The sequence below is a fragment of the Phyllostomus discolor genome, chromosome 6 (genome assembly GCF_004126475.2).
Source record: "Phyllostomus discolor isolate MPI-MPIP mPhyDis1 chromosome 6, mPhyDis1.pri.v3, whole genome shotgun sequence".
In the NCBI taxonomy this organism is placed as follows: Eukaryota; Metazoa; Chordata; class Mammalia; order Chiroptera; family Phyllostomidae; genus Phyllostomus; species Phyllostomus discolor.
Genome location: NC_040908.2, coordinates 169,406,277 through 169,424,550, shown reverse-complemented (window position 1 = coordinate 169,424,550; position 18,274 = coordinate 169,406,277). Strand labels below are relative to the sequence as shown.

The window sequence follows — 18,274 nt, the reverse complement described above, 5'->3', positions numbered from 1 at the left end:
GAATTCTTTTATGGGAACAATTGGGGATAATTTCTTACTCAGGTTTATAAACACTTTATTTTAAACAATCTGGGCATGATTCAATAGTCTAGGGAGAACTAGTTGTCCCTTCAGAATTTCCCTCAAAATCAATCATTGACTCTTTTCGAGCCTCTTTCTTCTCATGGTCTGTTCTTATGGGAATCAGTGTACAAAGTAAGACCATGATTAATATTAGCAAGGAAATTATTAAAAGCAATCCCCAGAAAAATTACCGCCCCCCTTTGTATGCCACACTCTCTTCCAGGAAGATGGATTCCTTGAATGCCCTCTTTCCACGTTCAGACCTTGTCAAAAAACACGGTTGGAAGAGGGAGTGGCATCAGGTCACGTTTAGTCCCCAGCGGTCGCTCCCTAGAGTAGGACAGATCCTGGGGACACACAGACCCCTCCGTCCCAGCACCGCGTGCCCCCCACAAAGCTCGTGGCATTGGCATCCCCCCCCTCGGGCCGTCTGTCCTCTGTCCGGGTTCCTGCGCCGTGACGACACTCTCCTTTCAGAGGAAGCAGCTTCTGCAGTCTGTTCTCGTCCTAAATACACGTCCGTCCTCCTTGGGAACTCGGGACGTACGATGCAGCGATTGTCCCCAGCAACTCGCTACCGCACCGTCCTGTGCCTGGGTGGGGGGGGCTGCGGCCTCCTCATCCCACTGAGCCCCCTCCAGTGAGGAGACCTGTCACCATCCCGGTATCTCCGTGTCCGACCCCCACGGCCGTCGTCCCCCACACCTGCACCAGCGTCCCTCGGATACGGGGGGCCCCCAGGCGGTGTCGTACTTCAGTGTTTGAAGGTAGCTGACGATACCCCTGCCACAGCTCGCTCAGACGATGAAGCTGTTCTTCAAGGCGGTGGTTCCCTTCCATCTGGGAAGGCGGTCTGGGGTCCAGAGCACCTGGGGCTGACAGGTGCACTCGGGGGCGCTCGGGGAACTCCTCCGTCACTTGTTCTTTGCTTTTACCAAATTTCTCTGCAACCGCGCTGAAGGACAAGGGTGAGACTTTAAATGCTGCATCACGAAGTCCCCGGATCCCCTCCTCCAGTCCCCTCCAACACGGGAAGGGACCGGGTTGTTCCCAGCGGGACCTCCGCACACTGGGGCAGGTGTGCCCACAGGTCAGAGTTGTCCCGCAGCAGCGAGGGGCCGCCTCCCGCCGGCCAGCAGGCCGCACCAACACGCCACCGACAGCAGGGGCGGGCACGGTGGGGGGAGGAGGGAGCCAACCCTGTGCCCTGCTGGCGGGGGCCCAGACGGGCGCCACCCCTGTGGGAACAGTGTGGGTGTCCTTGGGGAGCTGACGGGGGATCTGCCTCTGACCCAGCAACCCCTGGGGGGATCACACCCTAGGAACCCTGAAACCCCAATCCAAAATCACCCTTCCCCCCACATTCACAGCTGCACAGTTTCCAGGAGCCCAGTGCTGGGAGCAGCCCAAGTGCCCACCGGTGAGCACCCTGTCCCACCCCATCCTGCCCTGGGCCTTGGGGGTCAGGGGGAAACACGTGGACGTCCGGGCCCCAGGGTCCCTCCTGTGCCCTCCTCCCTCCCGCTTCTCCCCATCTTTCCTGAGCAGTGGGCGGGGGCCACGGCCTCCCTCTGCAGCGGGCTGTGGGGTCTGTGCCCGCTGCCCCACCCTCCCTCACTGGCACCCGGGCTGTCTCAGCAGAGGCAGGCCGCCCACTCTGGCCCTGGGGACTGAGCACTGGGGACGGTGGTCCCAGAGGAACCGAAGCAGGACATGGGCCGGGGTAGCAGGAGGGGGAGGAGCAGTCCGTGGGGGCCACCCAGGCCCTGTGGATCCACGTCCTCAGCTGGCTCCCGGGCCTGCTTCTCACTGTGTGAACACTGCCCCTCCAGGCGCTGGCGGGACTTTCCTCACATTTCTTTGGCAGGACTGCAGGTGACTCAGTGGATCACGTGGGGGTGGAGGGGTGGTTGGGAATTTTGACCTAAGACTAAAATGCCCCGGGTGGCAAGGGTTAACGCTGCTCTGTCCCAGCTGCGCCCTCAGCAGAGAGCAAAACAGGAAACCGCCTGCGGGGGAGTTTGCCGGTGGGGGTGGGGGAAATGGCTGGGGCAGAAATGGGTTGCCAGGCGCGGCAGTTCCTCCTAAAGAGACCACACCTCCGCTCCACAGCTGAATGCTAGCCAAGCTGGACCCGTGTTCTCCGTGTCCCCGCTGCGGTCACAGGAGAGCAAAGGGACAGGCTGGACGGGCTTTCAGTTCCTAAACGCTGTCGAACCTGGAGGAGTCTCCAGCGTTTTTCCCTTTGTGATCTGGAGTTTGGGGTCCGAGAATAAGCCCCGAGCTCCCCAGAAAGAAGGTGGGGGCCCGGGGGTGGAGGAAGCACGGGGCAGGTGACTGAGAGGCTTGGACAGGTGCTGCCCTGCCCTGTGGTTGGGGCGGGGGAGGGGGGCGGGAGCACCTACACAGGGTCCTCAGCGAGTGAGTCACTGCCCCGGCTGTGGGCGAACCTGCCCAGGTCGTCAGAACGCGCTGCACTGACGGTGCGCTCTCAGCTGGCAACAGGGAGGAGGGAGCAGCTGCGTCCCCAGCCTTTGTTGAAGCTGGACGGACCCCTGCCCTCCAGCTCCCAGGCCCACACACACGGCCATGGATGTCCATGGGGGGAAACAGGTCAACCGTCCTCGTGGGACCAGGGATGGTTCTGGGGTGAGGCTGGCAGCTTCCTGTGACCGCGGGCCCCTCATGGGGTCTGTGATCACAGCACACAATGCTCCCCAAACTGGGCCGGGGAAGCGCCCCACGGAGACACCTTCTGTTGGTGACAGTGTGGACCCGGGAGCCTGGGGCTGGAGAGACGTGGAAGCAGGAACAGTGAAGCTGTGTCCCCCCACCCCCAGGTGTCCCGAGGGGACAGTGGTCCTTCAGCAGTGCAACTCCACAGCGGACACGGTGTGCGGCCCGCCCGGTCCAGGTGAGAGGGGTCCTGTTGTTAAGGGGTCTGTCTGAGGAGAGGAGACCCCGTGACCCGGGGGAGCCGTCTGATGGGGGCGGTGCCGTTCCCGCTCCTTCCCATCAGCCCTGGGACCAGCAGCGCCCCCTCCCCCTCGGCCCCCAGCAACCCCGAGTTACTTTCTGGGACGGACGCCCTGTTCAGGACAGGTCACAGACACAGAATCCAGTGAAATGGTACCTTGTGTGCCTGGCTTCTCTGGTTCAGGCTCGTGTCCCCAGACCCTGGGTCTCAGTGGGACCTGCCAGGGGGTCACCTCTCTGTGTGGCCGAGGGACACTCAGACGTAGGTGCAGACAGACACGTGTGGTGGTGTTCACTCTCCTGCTCAGGGACTCGGGGACACTTTTAAACAAACTGTCCCTGAGCCCGGACTGGTCTGTGACAAGGACAGCTTTTCAGTCAGTGGTGTTGGGGACCCTGGACGTCCCCACGCCCAGGAGGATTTGGGATGTCAGGTATCATAAAAAAGCTTTACATAAAATCTACCTTAATAACATGTTTTAAAAAGATTTTTATTTTTAGAGAGAGGGGCAAAGAGGGAGAAATAGAAAGAAACATCAATGTGTGGCTGCCTCTCGGGCACCCCCTACTGGGGACCTGGCCTGCAACCCAGGCATGTGCACTGACTGGGAATTGAACCAGTGACCCTTGCGTTCCCAAGCTGCCACTCAGTCCACTGAGCCACACCAGCCGGGGCCTAGCGACATTTTACGTGCACAACACCACGTTGTTAACTACAGCTACTACCTCCTAGGTTGCCCCGAGTCTCTTCATGCTGCGCTCTACATACTCTGCACAGGGGGGCCGACGTCACTGAGGAGCCGGAGGTGGTGGCCGTGTCAGTAACATCGGAAGGGTCACCGCCCAGCTGGCTCTGCAGGCACACAGGGCCACCGCCCTTTGCCCAGGCACCTGCGGGCTGTGTCCTGGGAAAGGACAGTGGCTGGGAGACACCCCAAGGTGAAGGGTCCCGACAGGAAAGCCTGTCAGTCATCCACACCTTCCCGGGTCCCGCCCCAGGCCTCATGGTGTAAAACAGGGCGCCTCTCACCAAGGCTCAGAAAAGGTCAAGTTCTGAAGCCACAAAGGGGAACGAAACACCCCAGCAACGTGGTTCACGGTGAAACAGGAACCAAGAACCCGCTTCACTGGAGAGACGACAGGAACCCAGCTGCCCTTTCACACCCGGACAGCCTGTCCCGGGCCCTCCATCCCTGAGGCCTTTCCGTCCCCTGCCGCTGGGACCCAGCCCAGCCTGCCTGCTCCCCAATCCGGCTGTGAACCCCAGCTGTGGGTGGGGATGGCTCTGGCATCCAGGCATCCCTGTCCGTGGTGTGCTGGGTGCCCTGACAGTGGGTGCTGGTGTGGCTCAGCAGCCTGTCACCTGGGTGCCTCCCGCATCTCCAAGCCCCCACCTGGAGGCCCAGCACGCCCTCGGGAGCAGGGGGACCACAGGGGCTGAGGGCCTTCCACAGCCTGAACTGGGGTCGCTGGGGGCTGGGGCTGTCTCAGAAGGGCTGGCCTCTCATCTCCCCCATCCAGGGGGCACGCCCACGTGCAGCGTGTGTCCTGAGGGAAGGTTGCCCCAGACTGTCAGGAATCCACGGGCCCCGGGGAACCAGCCTTTGCACACCCCCGTCTACCCCAGGGACGCCAGGGACTCGGTGGGCAGGGCCACCAGGGCTGCTCACCCAACCCTCCCAGCCAATAAAGGGGTCCTGATGCCCAAATGCGCGGTTTGCCTGCCGCGAAGAACGCCGTCATAAAATCCCGGTCCTTTCATGTGAGCCGCCTCCCCCGGGCTTCCGTGTCCCCATTTTCCTAAGTGCCAAGCTCAGGCTCCCTCCCCCCACCCCCAGATGACACCCAGCCAGGCAGAGGACCAAGTACCCCTCACGCTCGGCCTGTCCCCGAGGTCCAGCTGGGGCAGCAGGGTGAGGCCCGGATGGGGCCACATGGGACCATCACGGGTAGAGGCGCAAGAGGACACTGGCACAGCCCAAGGGGCGACTGAGGCTGGGCAGGCGATGGTCTCGCAGGGCAGGGCCTCAACCCCAAAAGGGTGTCACGAGCTCAGGCCCAGTCTGCTGGGGACAGGCAGTCTCCCCTCCGCCTCCTAGGCGGCCGTCTACCCTGAGTGTCCAGCCACACCGGGTCTGGAGGGCGGCCCACCAAAACCCCGGAGAACTCAGGCCCAACAGGATGGGGGTGACCCCAGTCTGACCTCGGGGCCAGGCCTTCGGCTCGGGTCACCCCTCAAACACCCTGTTGTGAGCATTCACCCTGCTCCTGGGAGCAACCCACTACCCTAGTAATCCTGGACCCCAAACCACAGGGACTCATTCCCAGAATCTGGTGTGCTTTGTGGGATTGAAAGTCCTGGCTCACCCGCCCCACCCCTGGTTTGCATAGGAAACAGGTCCAGTCGCTAGGCAACCGCCTCAGGCTTCAACACCACTGTCCCCCGGCTTGCTGGGAGTTGTGGTGTACAGGTGGATGTGGCCGGTGCACTGGAGCCTTGTCCCTGGGATCACGCAGGGTGCTGGGAAGGACAGTCCCTCGATGAGGCCCCGCACAGGGCGAAGGGCAGAGGTCGAAGTCCCTCTGTGGAGACGCAGGCCTCAGGGACAGGTCATCTCGTGCATGGGTGTTGAAGTCAGCATGACCCCCGTGGTGTGGGGACAATCCCCAGCCAGATGGTCAGAGATCCGCCCCTGGGGCTGCAATGGGCTGGCTCCGACAGAAGACCAGTTCCAAGGAGGCTTAGAGGAAGGGACTGGGGTGGACGGGGCCTGTGTTCCAGACAGAGTGGACTGTCCTGCGAGTGACCCCAGGAGAAGGCAAGATGCTGACAAACTCAGAATGACCACAGGACCCACGCAGCAACGCCAGCACAAGTTTGGGACTTGAGGTGCGGGCTGGGGCTGCCAGTTCCCCTAAACGAATCAGGAATGGCAGGACCCTCCCCAGGGTGGGGGTAAGGGTGGGTGGCGGGGGAGGGTGGAGGCCAGATCTGTGCTCCCACCCCCAGTCCAGCTGCTAGTGGAGGAGACTGGACTCAGGGAGGCCAGAAGGGAGCCGGAGTGGACAGAGCTGAATCAGTGACGGGCAGCAGTGTGGAGGGAGGTGGGGCCTAGGGAGCTGGGTACACAGGTCTGGGAGGGACAGGGGACCCTCAGACCCTGGGGTGAGGGGGACTCGGGAGGAGATGCCTGTGGGGATGACGCCCAAGGGTCTGGATGGAACGGGCTGGCTGGAGTGGCGTGGACTTCGCTGAGGGACTGCGTGGGAGCCGAAGGTGTTCAGCGCCCCACGGGAGTGCGGGGCCCCGGGTGAGCACCTCCAAGGACGGGTGCTGTTCGGGGTGAGCGAGGAGGGGCAGGGCGGGCGCGTTCTCAGGGGAGCGCTGGACGGACGGTGCTGCCATTCCTAGGGACAGAGGCCCGGGGGACACCACAACCCAGACAAGAGGCCACTCCAGCCTCTGGTCCCCGATTCGGGGCCCTGCACCCACAAGCCACACCCTCGGCTCCCCCTGACTCTCTGTGCACCAATGTCACCTTCCCAGGACAACACACCCAAAATTCTCCACCCAACAGGAATGAGAGGCAACACCATTTAGAATATAAATTTTACTTGGGTGAAAAAAATTTTACAAACATGAAAACACTATGTTAGAGAAATTTTAACACCTAAATAAAACTGTAAAAGCACCTATGCTTAAACGTGTAAAGAACTGTACAACGGCCTCCATAGCTGGCATGTGACAGTAACTGTCCCCATGCCCCACCCCAGCTAACCTAGTGACAGCTGAGTGGCCGCTGGCTTGTCTGTCATGGACTGACTTATAAGTGTCACTCTGGTATGGCACTCCCCAAGTGGAAGCTGGGGACATCACAGTGCCTGGGAAACCAAGGAGTGAGCTGCTGGGGTCACACACGTGACCAGGCAGACCTCCTGGCCTCTGTTTTTGGAGGAGCCCACGGACCGTGGCCCCACCGAGCACAGCCAGTGGGTCCCTTTCCAAGCAGCTCAGGGCCCCCGGAGTCCCCTGAGGGGCAGCGTGTTGGCCACACTGGCCACAGGCAGCATCCTGGACCTCTGCAGCGCTGGCAGAAAGCCCCCGGCCGCATGGACCTCCCCATCGTAAGCTTCCCGAAGAAGCTCCTTGGACACGGAAGGGGCTCCGTCCCACCTGGGATCTGTGAAGGCGCCCACGGGAAGGGACCTGGGGAAGGCCAGCACCCAGGATGCCGCTAAGTCACAGTCGTTGCCGAAAGAGCTGACTCCAGTTCGGGGCTCTGCGTCCTCACGACCTAAGATACCTTCCGCACCAGCTCGTTGGTAACATTGTCCCCGACGCTCCGCAGCCGCATCTCACGGAGGGCCGCCACGAGCCCGCAGGGGGACGTGGGGCACCCCAGCTCGCTCTGCCAGCGCAGCAGCATCCTGTGGTGCTGCTCCAACAGGGTCCCCGGGTCCCTGTGCTCACAGATGACAAGGTCGTTCTCCTCCAGTTCCGGCGAACCTCATGAACATCCTCCAGCTAGATTTGGGAACCTCCTGCCCGAATTCAAAGTAGATCCTGTTCGTGGCTGAAAAAAGAAAATCACGGAGGGAGACTTGGCCTCGTCCCTGGAAGGCAGGCGTGGCGTGTACTGTGCGCTGTGAGGGTCCCAGCTGGCAACCAGGGCCAGGGTCCGCAGGAGGCCCTGGGCGCCCAGGCTGCCCTCACAGAATGGACCAGGCCATTGGGGAACTCCATGACCGTTCCTGGGTCACACTTGTCGCACTGTCCCCGGGTTTGGGGGTGGCTGCAGGGTTCATGGACATGCTCCCCTGTGCAGGAGGTGGGCGCTGTGGTCAGACCCCTCCAGGCTCAAGGGTCGTCCCTGCAGTGCAGCCTGCCCACCCCGTCCTGGGGGCGGCCCCGCCAGTGGGAACAGGGAAACACTTCTGTCTGCGGTGTCGGAGCAAAGTGACCTCTGGACGTCACTCCTTCTTGGACATGAGGAAGCACAGACCTCCCGGGATCCCACTTGGGTCTCTTATCCCTGCCCTGCACCGGCCTCTCTGGCAGCTGTGCTGTGGGCTGCACAGGGACCCCGGCCCCCCAACCAGCAGACACTAAGGACCTGCAGGTCAGGCCTCTTGTCAGTGAATGTCCCAGAGCTCAGCCACCCAGCCAGGGCCCAGGCTCAGCCTCTGGGAGGAGCTCTGCCCAGTTCCCACCCACAGGGGTGTGCCCTTCAGGACCCAGGAGCACCTCACTGGGCCAGCAGGTTACTGCCAGCATCGCTGAGGGCAGACGGGGCTTACTTCTAGAAGGTGTCCCCTGGGGCCATGTCCCACCTCATGGGTGCTGCTAACCCGCCTCCCCCCTCACTGCCAGGAGAGGGCCCCTCCCCACGGCCCGACACACGTGGACTCTGCGGTCCCTCCAGGCAGACCCCTCCCGGACTCACCAGCGGGGCAGAGCAGGCAGCAGTGTCCTGGGGACCAGTACTCCTGGGGCCCGCAGCTGTCGGTGGGGCCGGGGTGTGACGGGCTCTGCTGGGAAGTCCGGTGGGTGGGGGCGGTCCCCGTCAGCTGGAACAACAGGAGAGGTTCCCGGACTGCCCACCCATCCTGTGCCCCGTGCAGCGGAGGGCGGTTCCCTTACCGCTGAGCTCAGTGAATCCCTGCCTCACTTACAAGAGGCAGGAGCTGTACCCCCCGACTCGGGCCAGGTCTGCTTTCCAGACCCTCTCCCGGCTGAGCTGCGGCCCCTCCCTGGGCACCCCCTGGCCCTCGGAGAATCCACCCCTGGGCCCCGCCCGGGCATCAGAGGCCGTGAGCTCACTGGCTCCACACGTGGGGTCAGGATAGGGGCCTCTTCCCCCTCCGGTCCCCTGGGCTAGGACGGGTGACAATGCCCAGGTTTCAGGAGCGAGAGGAGGTAGTGACAGTGACACCAACCCCAGCAAGGACACATCTGGGGGGCCGAGGGCTCCTGCAGGTACAGAAGCCTCCGGACCTTCCCTCCCGCTTCCGCCTGCGCGTCTCACTCACCGTCTTCTCTCAAATCCCCTGTTGGTTACTTTCCCCCATTTACACCCTGAGCTTCTCCGCACACCGCGGGTTTGCCAGGGGGAGGGCGAGGGGGGAGGGCGAGGGGGGAGACCTCCCTCCGCTGCTCCGCCCAGCGATGCCCCTCCCCCGGTGGGATCCCGCCTGGGCCCCGGCCGAGGTGCAGTCAAAAGGGTGCGATGCGGGGGGGCCCTCTGACGCCGGGGCCACCCAGCCAGGGCCAGCGGTTCCGGGTCAACCGTGCAGTTCGCCGGGGATCAGTCATTCCCCTGAAGCTGTAACCGCCCCCCACCCCACCGCCCGCAACCTGCAAAGGCTTCATCACTAGGGTCCGTCCCCGCGCGGCTGGCGGGGCCGCCGCGAGCATCGCGTCCACGCTCAGGACCAGCCGCCTGGCCGTGCGCCCCGCTGCCCGCTCTGCCCAGCCGGGCGGCCCCGGGGGAGCCTCCCCGCGGAGGGAGCCCCGGCCCGGGTGGCGCGGGGACCGCGGAGGGGACGCCGCTGCGCTCGGCCAGCTCCGGCAGGGTGGCGGCCTCCGCCGCTGGGACTCCGGGCCCGGCGCGAACCGCACGGCTTCCCCTCCCGGCTCCAGGCCCCCGGGGTCCGAGCCCTCCCGAGGCCCCCGCCGCTGTCGGGGGTCGCCCTGCACGGCCCCGCCGACCCACCTGCGCCCGGAGCAGCAGCGGCGTCGGCAGCGGCGGGAGAGCCGACGTCCACCGCACGGTGCACGGTCGGAGCGGCCGCCGCAACTGTCAGCGCAGTGCGAGGGCTGTCCCAGGGCTGGAGCGGGGTGTGAGCGAGTTGAACACAGGGTGACTCGCCGCCGCCACGACCCGTCCCACACAAAGTCTCCCGGCAGGTTTCCACCGCTTCCCGCAGCGACCGCCAGACCTCAGAGAGCTTCGGGGCAGTTTTAAGAGAACCTGAGGAGCAGGTTTCGCAGAGGCTGAGGTGTAGTCTGCAGACAGGTGGGGGCAGTTTACAGAGAGGCTGCGGGCCCCTGGAGGAGAGTGAGTGACAGCCCGGGCTGGGGCGGTCCGGGCGCTGCGGGAGGACCGGGCAGGGCGGGGCGGGGTCTTCCCGGTTCTCCCCGCTGCGGCCCCTCCCCCACCCGGAGCCCCCCGAAGGGGAACAGCCCGGCAGCCACCCCGGTGCTTCTCTGCTGAGCCCCAGGCCCCTGCGCTCTGGGAGGATCGGCCCCCCGGCCATCTGAACGGTGAGTCTGTTTCAGCATTTCCTTCTCCCCGCGCGGCTCCAGGGGACTCACAGGGAGCCTGCGCGCTCGAGAAAGCAGCCCCAGCAGAAGACACGCGGCGATGACGTCGTCCACTGGGGCAGGGTCGCACTGAAGGCCACCGGGTGTAGGGCATTCACCCCAGACCCGGCCGCTGTTCCCGCCGCCATATCTCGGGCCCTGCGCACGCGGGCGCGCTGCCGTTTACGTGAGACTACGACCCCGACACCCGCGTCTCTGGCTGCTCCGGAGCGGCGCTCGCTCAGGTCTCTGCGCTCCCCTCTCCGGACTCCGTCTCTGGCTGCTCCGGAGCGGCGCTCGCTCAGGTCTCTGCGCTCCCCTCTCCGGACTTTGCCGCCGCTCCTCGTCCCGGCGCGGGCGCGGGTGGGAGCGGGGCGCTGGGGCAGGGCAGACCCCGACAGCGGGGCGGGTGTCGCCGGGGGCTGGACCACAAGGGGGGCGACGTGGGACCTCTGAGCGGGGCTGGGGCCGGGGTAGGGAGTCCTGCCGCCTTCCCTTCTGCCCCCCGCCCCCGCGCACTGGGTCCCAGCGGCTCGGGTTGGGAATTCTCCCTCCGCACCGGCGGCCCCGATTCCCAGTCCTGCGGGACCCCAGATTCTCCGCGGGAGAGGCGGGGGAGGGCGTGGGGAACACAAGCCCGAGCTCACTGGTGGTCCGGTTCCTAAGACGCCGGGCACGGACCGGTCCGCGGGGTGCGCGCCCGGTGCAGGTCTCGCTGCCGAGGGGAACCTGAGGTGTCCCTGGTTTTCTGGGGGGACTGGAGACTGTCCACGTTCTGCCCGGGCCTCCCTGGAGCCTGGCGGGCGGAGCCCTGACTGTCCCGAAAGGGTGAGGGAACACAACACTATTCCCCTTTCGTACCAGACACGGGTGGGGGTGGGTAGTAGCGTGGCTGCAACCCGAGGGCGTACAGACAGGGTTTGGGGTTGGAGGAGCAGTGGCTCCCAGCACAAGATGTCACCACTGTAAGTTGCTGGCAGAAGAGAAGGGACCGGAAACTGGGGCTTGAGGGCCGGTTGCTGCTGAAACCAAAGCCACTCCTGGGGAGGGGCGGGGATTTCCTCTTAGGAAGCCGGGGGTTTTTTTGTTTGTTTGTTTGTTTTGTTTTTTACTAAAAATCAACGGTGGATCCGGGCACACTCCTGGGCTGCCCTGTGACCTGACAGGGAAGCTGCAGAGCGGCCCCAGGGGGAGGGGTGGGCACAGGCTCCTGGGTGCACCTTCGGCACCCCTCTTCCTGGAGCTTCAAGATCTAGGGAAGAGCCGAGGGTGAGTCGGGTCCCCAATCCCTGGGACACAGGAGCCGGCAATCAGTCCAGAAGGTTCCAAGGAGACAGGAGCTGAGGGTTGGTGCTGTGCTGGGGACAGGCCGCCAGGTGCTGTGGCATCTCAGGAAGACGCCTCAGGGACCAGGTGGGGTGGGTGCCTGGGCCCCACAGGGTCCTATGTCAGCAGAGACTAGGACCTGGACCGTGTCACTGAGTGCAGCCCCTGCAAACCGGCTCTTCACTGCCCACCGCAACCGGAGACCGCGTGCCTGCCGGGTGCCGAGTGCCACGAGGGTGAGTGGGCGCAGTGAGGTGCGGGGGTCCTTTGGTTTCTACAGCCCGCCCTGCAACCACCTTCCTCCTAGGAATCACCCCAAGTGTGGGTGTCACAGGTGAGGAGGGTGACAGGTCGGACATGATGCGTGTCTGTGAGGATGACACTCATCTGTGGTGAAAGGTCCCTGAGATCCCCGGGATGCAGAGCCGCTGGCGAGAGAGGACACATGGGTTCACCTCCCACCTCTGGGTGCTTCCAGTCTGCGAAGAGGCTCAGGTTCTGCCACCTTCCCACCCCGCACTCCCACCGGGGCAGCAACCCTCCGCCTACAGTCCCTGCACTGGGTGGGGGACTTAAATCGAGCAGGGGCAGGCCAGGTGAAAAGGCGCAGACTCCCCCGCTGACTCTGCCTCACTGAGGAATAAACCACAAGGGTTTAAAATAAATACATTTCAGGATTCCTTGTTGTCCTTCTGAGGAGAAGGCCATCGGTGTTTCAACAAGGACAGCCTGAGTCTGGGCTTGGCTTTGGGCAGCGAGGACGGTGTGACCATGTTGCTCCTGCCGACCCTGAGCTCAGTGTGTCCCCTGTCACGTGTCCCCTCTTCGTCTCCTTTCTCGGTTCCTCCAGCCGTCAGGGCGCAGGCTGTCCGCTCTCTGGTTGACTTGTTCCCAGGTGTTTTCTGCTTTCGGACGCAACCGCAGGAGGGGCTGGAACCCCCCTCTGGTTCCCGTCACTGCTGCACGGAAGTGCACCCGGTGTCCACGTTGTGTCCTGCGACCTCACTGCCTTCATTTCCACGTTCTCACGGGATTTGGTGGGTCCCAAACGGTCCTACGTACCCGTCCTGCCGTCTGCGAGCGGTGCGAAGGCTCCTTCTCCCTCTGATTTGCTTGCTGTTTGTCTCTGTCTCCTGTGACCGCTGTTGCTCGGACTCCCAGTACTCTGGTGCGGGGAGGTGGTGAGAGTGGGCGTCTGTCTCCTCCTGATCGGAAGAGGGAGCTTTCGGCTTCTCACCGTTGCGTGTTGTGTCGTGTGTGTAGGAATTAGTTTTTTAAGATTTATTTATTTTTAGAAGAGTGGAAGGGAGGGAGAAAGAGAGGTACAGAGACATCAGTGTGTGGTTGCCTCTTGTGCCTCCTACTGAGGACCTGGCCCACAACTCAGGCACGTGCCCTGACCAGGAATTGAACCAGCGAACGTTTCCTTCCCAGTCCGGCGCTCGGTCCACTGAGCCATACCAGCCAGGAAGGAATTATGTTTTTAATAACACTTTTTATTAATAATTATAACAAAGCCCTGGCTGGTGTAGCTCAGTGGATTGAGCGGGGCTGGGAACCAAAGTGTCGCAGGTTCGATTCCCAGCCAGGTATGCCTGGATTGCAGGCCACGGCCCCCAGCAACCGCACATTGATGTTTCTCTCTCTTCTTCCTCCCTTCCCTCTCTAAAAAAATAAATAAATCTTTAAAAAATAATTATAACAAAATTGGATGCAATTTATACACTGTGCTCTTGTAGATTTAGTATAATGAACAGCATTAAATGTGAATTTTTGTGTTAATGCCAGTTTCTCTTTAAAAGCAATTCCTGCCAATGTAATCTGTGGGGCTAAGGATAAAACTTTTTCAGGACATTTGGTATACCTGGAGGACAGAACCAGAAACGAAAAAAACAAAACAAAACACAGGAACTACCTTCTGGAGGGCGTGTCCCTTATAGTCCAGACTCCCCCCCTAGGGCAAGAGTTCCAGGAGCCCATCTGCATCACTGACCAGCTGGTGTGTTGTGAGAGGCAGCGCTGGCTTCAGTGAATTTTTTTGACGACTCTCCAGAGCACTGGTCCATTTCCAGATGGTGATTTACCAGCCCACCTGCCCACACCTGCAGAATGTTGAGCAGTTTTTGACCAAACCTGCGTTCCCCACCCTCCCTATCCCCGATCTCACCCAGAGCGACTGTTTTTCTTTCCCGGTGAAAAGAGTCCACAAAGGAAACATCCCGACGTGTAAGACGTGAAACAAAACGGCAGAAGCTCTAAGAGGCGTCAGAGCCGCCGAGTCCAGAGAGTGTTCAGGGCGGTGGAGGGGCGTCCCCACGGGTGTCCCCCATCCAGGGGGGAGCATGTGAGGGTGACCAAAGGGTAAAGGTGTGAGAATAAAAACAAATTTTTATAAATAAATTCTCTTTTTGGGTTGCCCCTTGAGTACATGTGGCCAAATGCATCCATAGGTGTTCACATTCTCTTGAAACAAAGGATGTAATTACCATTATAATTTATTTAAATTTCATTCCTTTCTGTTTTATATCTTAAAATGCTCTATAAGCAGGAATAAAAACACAATAAATATCCTCCAAAATATGTGGAAATATATTCCCCACTCTGGAAACTTTCAGACTAAAGAACATTCAGATAATTTAAAGCACAGGCTGTGGGCTTCTGCCCTGGATAACACGGGACCCCGTGGGTGAGCTGAGCAGGAGGGAGGTGGTGAGGAGGCAGGTGGCACTGTTTGAGCTGCGGAGGTCAGCCTGCAGGGGGCAGCAGCGGGAGATGGGACTCAAAACAGGGGCCTGCCTCCTGAGGGTGGTCTGGGGGACCACACGTGGCTGGGGTAGAGAAGTGTGGGCAAGTGGGGAGCTTCTGACAGGTTGGCACAGGAGAGCCCGGTGCTCCCTGCTGGCGAGGGATAAGGTATGAGCATTACCGCTCCATGTTTCATGGCTGATTTCCATGGAGGGATCCAAGGTGACGAGACCCCCAGGGGACATTTGCAGAGGAGGTTCTCGGGTCCCCAGTGATGGCGGTGGTGCCTGGGTCGGCCCTGGGCAGGCAGCCTCTCCACATGGAATCCTCCTCCTCCTTCCAGGTGGTCCCTGCTGCCCAGCCCCTGCTGGCCTCTCTCTGTGCACAGCAGGTGAGGATGGGGAGGTGCCTGGTGCCCCAGCTGCCTGCCCTCCCTGTGTGGCTCGCCGTGGTCCAGCTGCTCAGCCCCTGCTCAGGTAGGACCGGCTGTGCGTCTGTGTGTGTGAGTCCTTTCCCTTCGGGCCCAGCCAGAACTCGGGACTCCGCCCACCCCTGCAAGGCCCGTCCACACTGCACCTGTGTGAGGACTGAGTTCCCATCTAGGTGTCTGTCACCTCACCCTCCCGTTCTGGGACACCCCCTGGCCCTGTGGGCCTGCTCCCTCTGACGTGGCCCCCCTCCTGATGACCAGCTGAGTTTGCTGTGGTCGGACCCCCCGAGCCCATCCTGGCCATGGTGGGTGAAGACACAGACCTGCCCTGTCACCTGTCCCCGGAGATGAGCGCTGAGGCCCTACAGCTGATGTGGGAGCGACCCAGCCGCAGGCAGGTAGTGCACGTGTACGCACATGGGCAGGAGGACAGGCCTGCAGAGGAGTTTAGAGGGAGAACTTCAATTTCACGAGAGGACGTCATTGAGGGGAAGGCCGCTCTGCAGATTCACAATGTCAGCATCTCTGACAATGGAACCTACCTGTGTTATTTCCAAGATGGAGACTTCTATGCAAAAGCCCAGGTGGAGCTGCAGGTGGCAGGTGAGCCTCAGGCTTGTTCCAGGCTCCTTCCCTTGGGCGGGGGCAGAGCTGCAGACCTACCCCAGAGCATGTGGGCTGCTCACCAGCATCTGTCCCCCACCTCCATCTCTGCGCCTCTGAGGCCCGTGACACACCCAGGTGTCCCCCAGGGTGACTTCCTTCTGCACCCAGGACAGAGTCCCCCATGCCGCCCACCAGTCTCAGCAGGGGAGTGGAGGTCGGGGACGGGAAGGCTGAGCACACCTCCCTGCAGTGGGTGGCACACGGGTGTTGGGTTCAGCGTGTTCCAGACCAAGGCTGTGGTCCCCCAGGTGCCTACTCCTGTGGGTCTAGGGGTCTGACTTTCAGGGGCAACACCTGTGGGACCCACGTCCCCCACCAAACCCCTGGGAACACACCTGCAGTTGAACAGGTTGTGACGTCCTCAGTGCAGCAAGGTAGTACGCTCCCCTGGGGACGGGAACACCGGGGTGTCAGAGAGGGGGCGTCAGGGAGGACTCGGTGCGGTTCGGGGGTGTGTGGAAGCAGCACTGGACTCTGGGTGGGACGCGGTCAGGATGGTGGGGTGTCACTGGTCTCTCAGAACCTGCACTGGGAGGTGGGCCACTGCATAGGGTCTGTGTTTCCTCTGTGCTGTCACCCCACCCTTGAGTGGCCTTGACATGGCCCTGACCCACCCAGTGAGGGAGCGCCTTTTCTGAGGTGCTGTCCCACGAACGTGCCCATGTCTGGGTGTCAGGGCTACAGTTCGAGTTCTGTGGACACAGCCCTGCCCTGTGGCTTCCAGTGCGTGGGGGCTGGTGGAGCAGGGACGGTGCGGCCCCTTGCCCTTGTCCCTGCTTGGCCCCTCCTCAGCCTGCTGTCCCTTCCTGGAGACCTCAGCTCCCCCGACAGAGCCCCCCCCTACAGGACTGTGTGTGTTCAGGTCCTCAGAGGGCTGTCTCCCCCTCCTTGTGTTCAGGGGCGTGGGGACAGGTGGCAGTAACTTCCCCATTTCCTGGCCCTGGGTCCACTGTCTTCCGTGGGACAGGTTCCCCTCTGCACAGTCTTGCTGTGGACACTTCCGGGGAGACCCTGCAGGGAGAGCCGGGCAGCCCTAAATGGGGTTGCAACCCACTTAGGCTAAGGGGCACCACCTCCATGCTTGCCCAGGGAGGGGTGAGGGGCTCTGCCAGGGACCAGCCTGTCTGGGGCAGGGGGAGGGGAGGCTGCGGCAGTCTCTAAGGGGACTTGGGGGAAGCAGCCTCTGCTCTGGCCCAGAGCCCCCTGCATCCAGCACGAGGGTCCAGCCAGGGTCAGGCAGTGGCCCCTCGGGGATCAGTCTCTGCTGCACAGCACACGCTGGGAGCAGCTCCTGGTCAGTCCCTGCTGGGCTCGTCAGTGTGTGCGCCCCTCCCTGGTGAGGAGACCCCACCAGTACAGAGGGCTCCCCACGATTCAGCTCACTTCTCCTCCCCAGCGCTGGGCTCTCATCCCCACATTGACATGACGGGCTACGAGGCCGGAGGGATCCGCCTGGAGTGCACGTCTGCCGGCTGGTACCCGCAGCCCCAGATCCAGTGGAGAGACGCCAGGGGACAGAGCTTGTCCTTGGAGGCAGCATCTGTGGCTGCAGACCCCCAGGGCCTTTATGCAGCCTCAGCCTCTGTGATCCTGGAAGGCGGCTCTGGGGAGGGGGCCTCCTGTGTCATCAGAAACCCCCTGCTGGGCCAGGAAAGGTCAGCCAAGCTTTCCATCTCAGGTGAGTGCCCTGCCCCCTGCCCTGGGCTCCTTGGTGTTCCTGGGGGAAGGCGCAGGGTCAGCTCCTGACCTGGGTCCCTGGGGGATTCAGAGGACACAGAGCAGGGACCTGGGGACCCTTCCCCTGAAGCAGTTCATGTCACAGACACCTTCTGAGCACTTCCTGCCTGCCACACATGGTGCCAGGCAGTGGGACGTGGGGACAGATGGCAAAGTTCAGCAAACACACCAGGAGTAGAAAATACATACAACCCAAATCTTAATGAAAGGGCTAATCTCCTTACAATATAAAGGAACACGGTGGATAAAACAGGAAAAACAGGAATCATGAGTTCTGAGGAAGTTAAAATTCAGAGGAGGATGCCAAATCTTACAAATAGGAAGTATTTTGCCCCCCGGGAAATTGCCAGCAGAAGGAAAAAGGAGGTGGTGGGGCCCTCTGGTGGCGGGCTGTGGGGAGAGGGTTCCTTAAACGCTGGTGCTCCTGGGTTTGAACAGACCTGCTCGCTGTGCTGGCGCGGGCAGGTGACCGAGACACAGGCTGAGACCGACAGCATGCACACCAGCTGCATAAGGACTGATTTCTCTGTAAACAAGATAGAATAAAATGTATTTAGTTTTGAAAACTGAATGAAACCTGCGTGGCACTCACCCTGCGTCAGGCACTGCATAAGCACTAACTTCATGCTCTCCCTGATCAGGACGCAGCAACAGACGGTTACGTCATTAGTTCAAGGTCACAGCGCTGGTCGGGCAGGAGACCCGGGACTGGAACCCAGGTCCCCCAGCCCCAGAGTCTGTTCGTCACCCGACTCCGCTGACTGAGGGGGGGCAGGTAGTCAGTGGCGGGGAGGGTGCAGAGGGGACGTCAGTGACACTGTGTGTGCGTCCTCGAGCTCCATCTCATCCCATGGGGGCGGAGACATTTCAGGAAAACCGTCCTGACTGTGTGACAGTGAGAGTCTGGGCGCTCTGGGGACAGAGAGATCCCTTCAGGGGCTGCCGCCACCCCTTCGCAGGTGCCTTCTTCAGGGACACACAGCCTTGGAAGGTGGCCTTCATCGTGACCTTGCTGCTGCTCCTTGCGG

At 61.9% G+C, this 18,274-nt stretch overlaps 1 protein-coding gene and 1 long non-coding RNA gene across 2 annotated transcripts in view; both read left to right on the top strand.

Moving 5' to 3' along the window:
• The window catches only part of LOC114490001 (butyrophilin subfamily 3 member A2-like), a 48,726-nt gene that overhangs the window by 29,212 nt on the left and 1,240 nt on the right, over nt 1-18,274 (top strand). The window lies entirely within an intron of this gene.
• Nucleotides 7,387-17,733, top strand: LOC118501408. Its single transcript, XR_004904057.1, has 3 exons — nt 7,387-7,609; nt 12,847-12,855; nt 17,721-17,733. It is a non-coding gene; the product is annotated as an uncharacterized LOC118501408 (long non-coding RNA).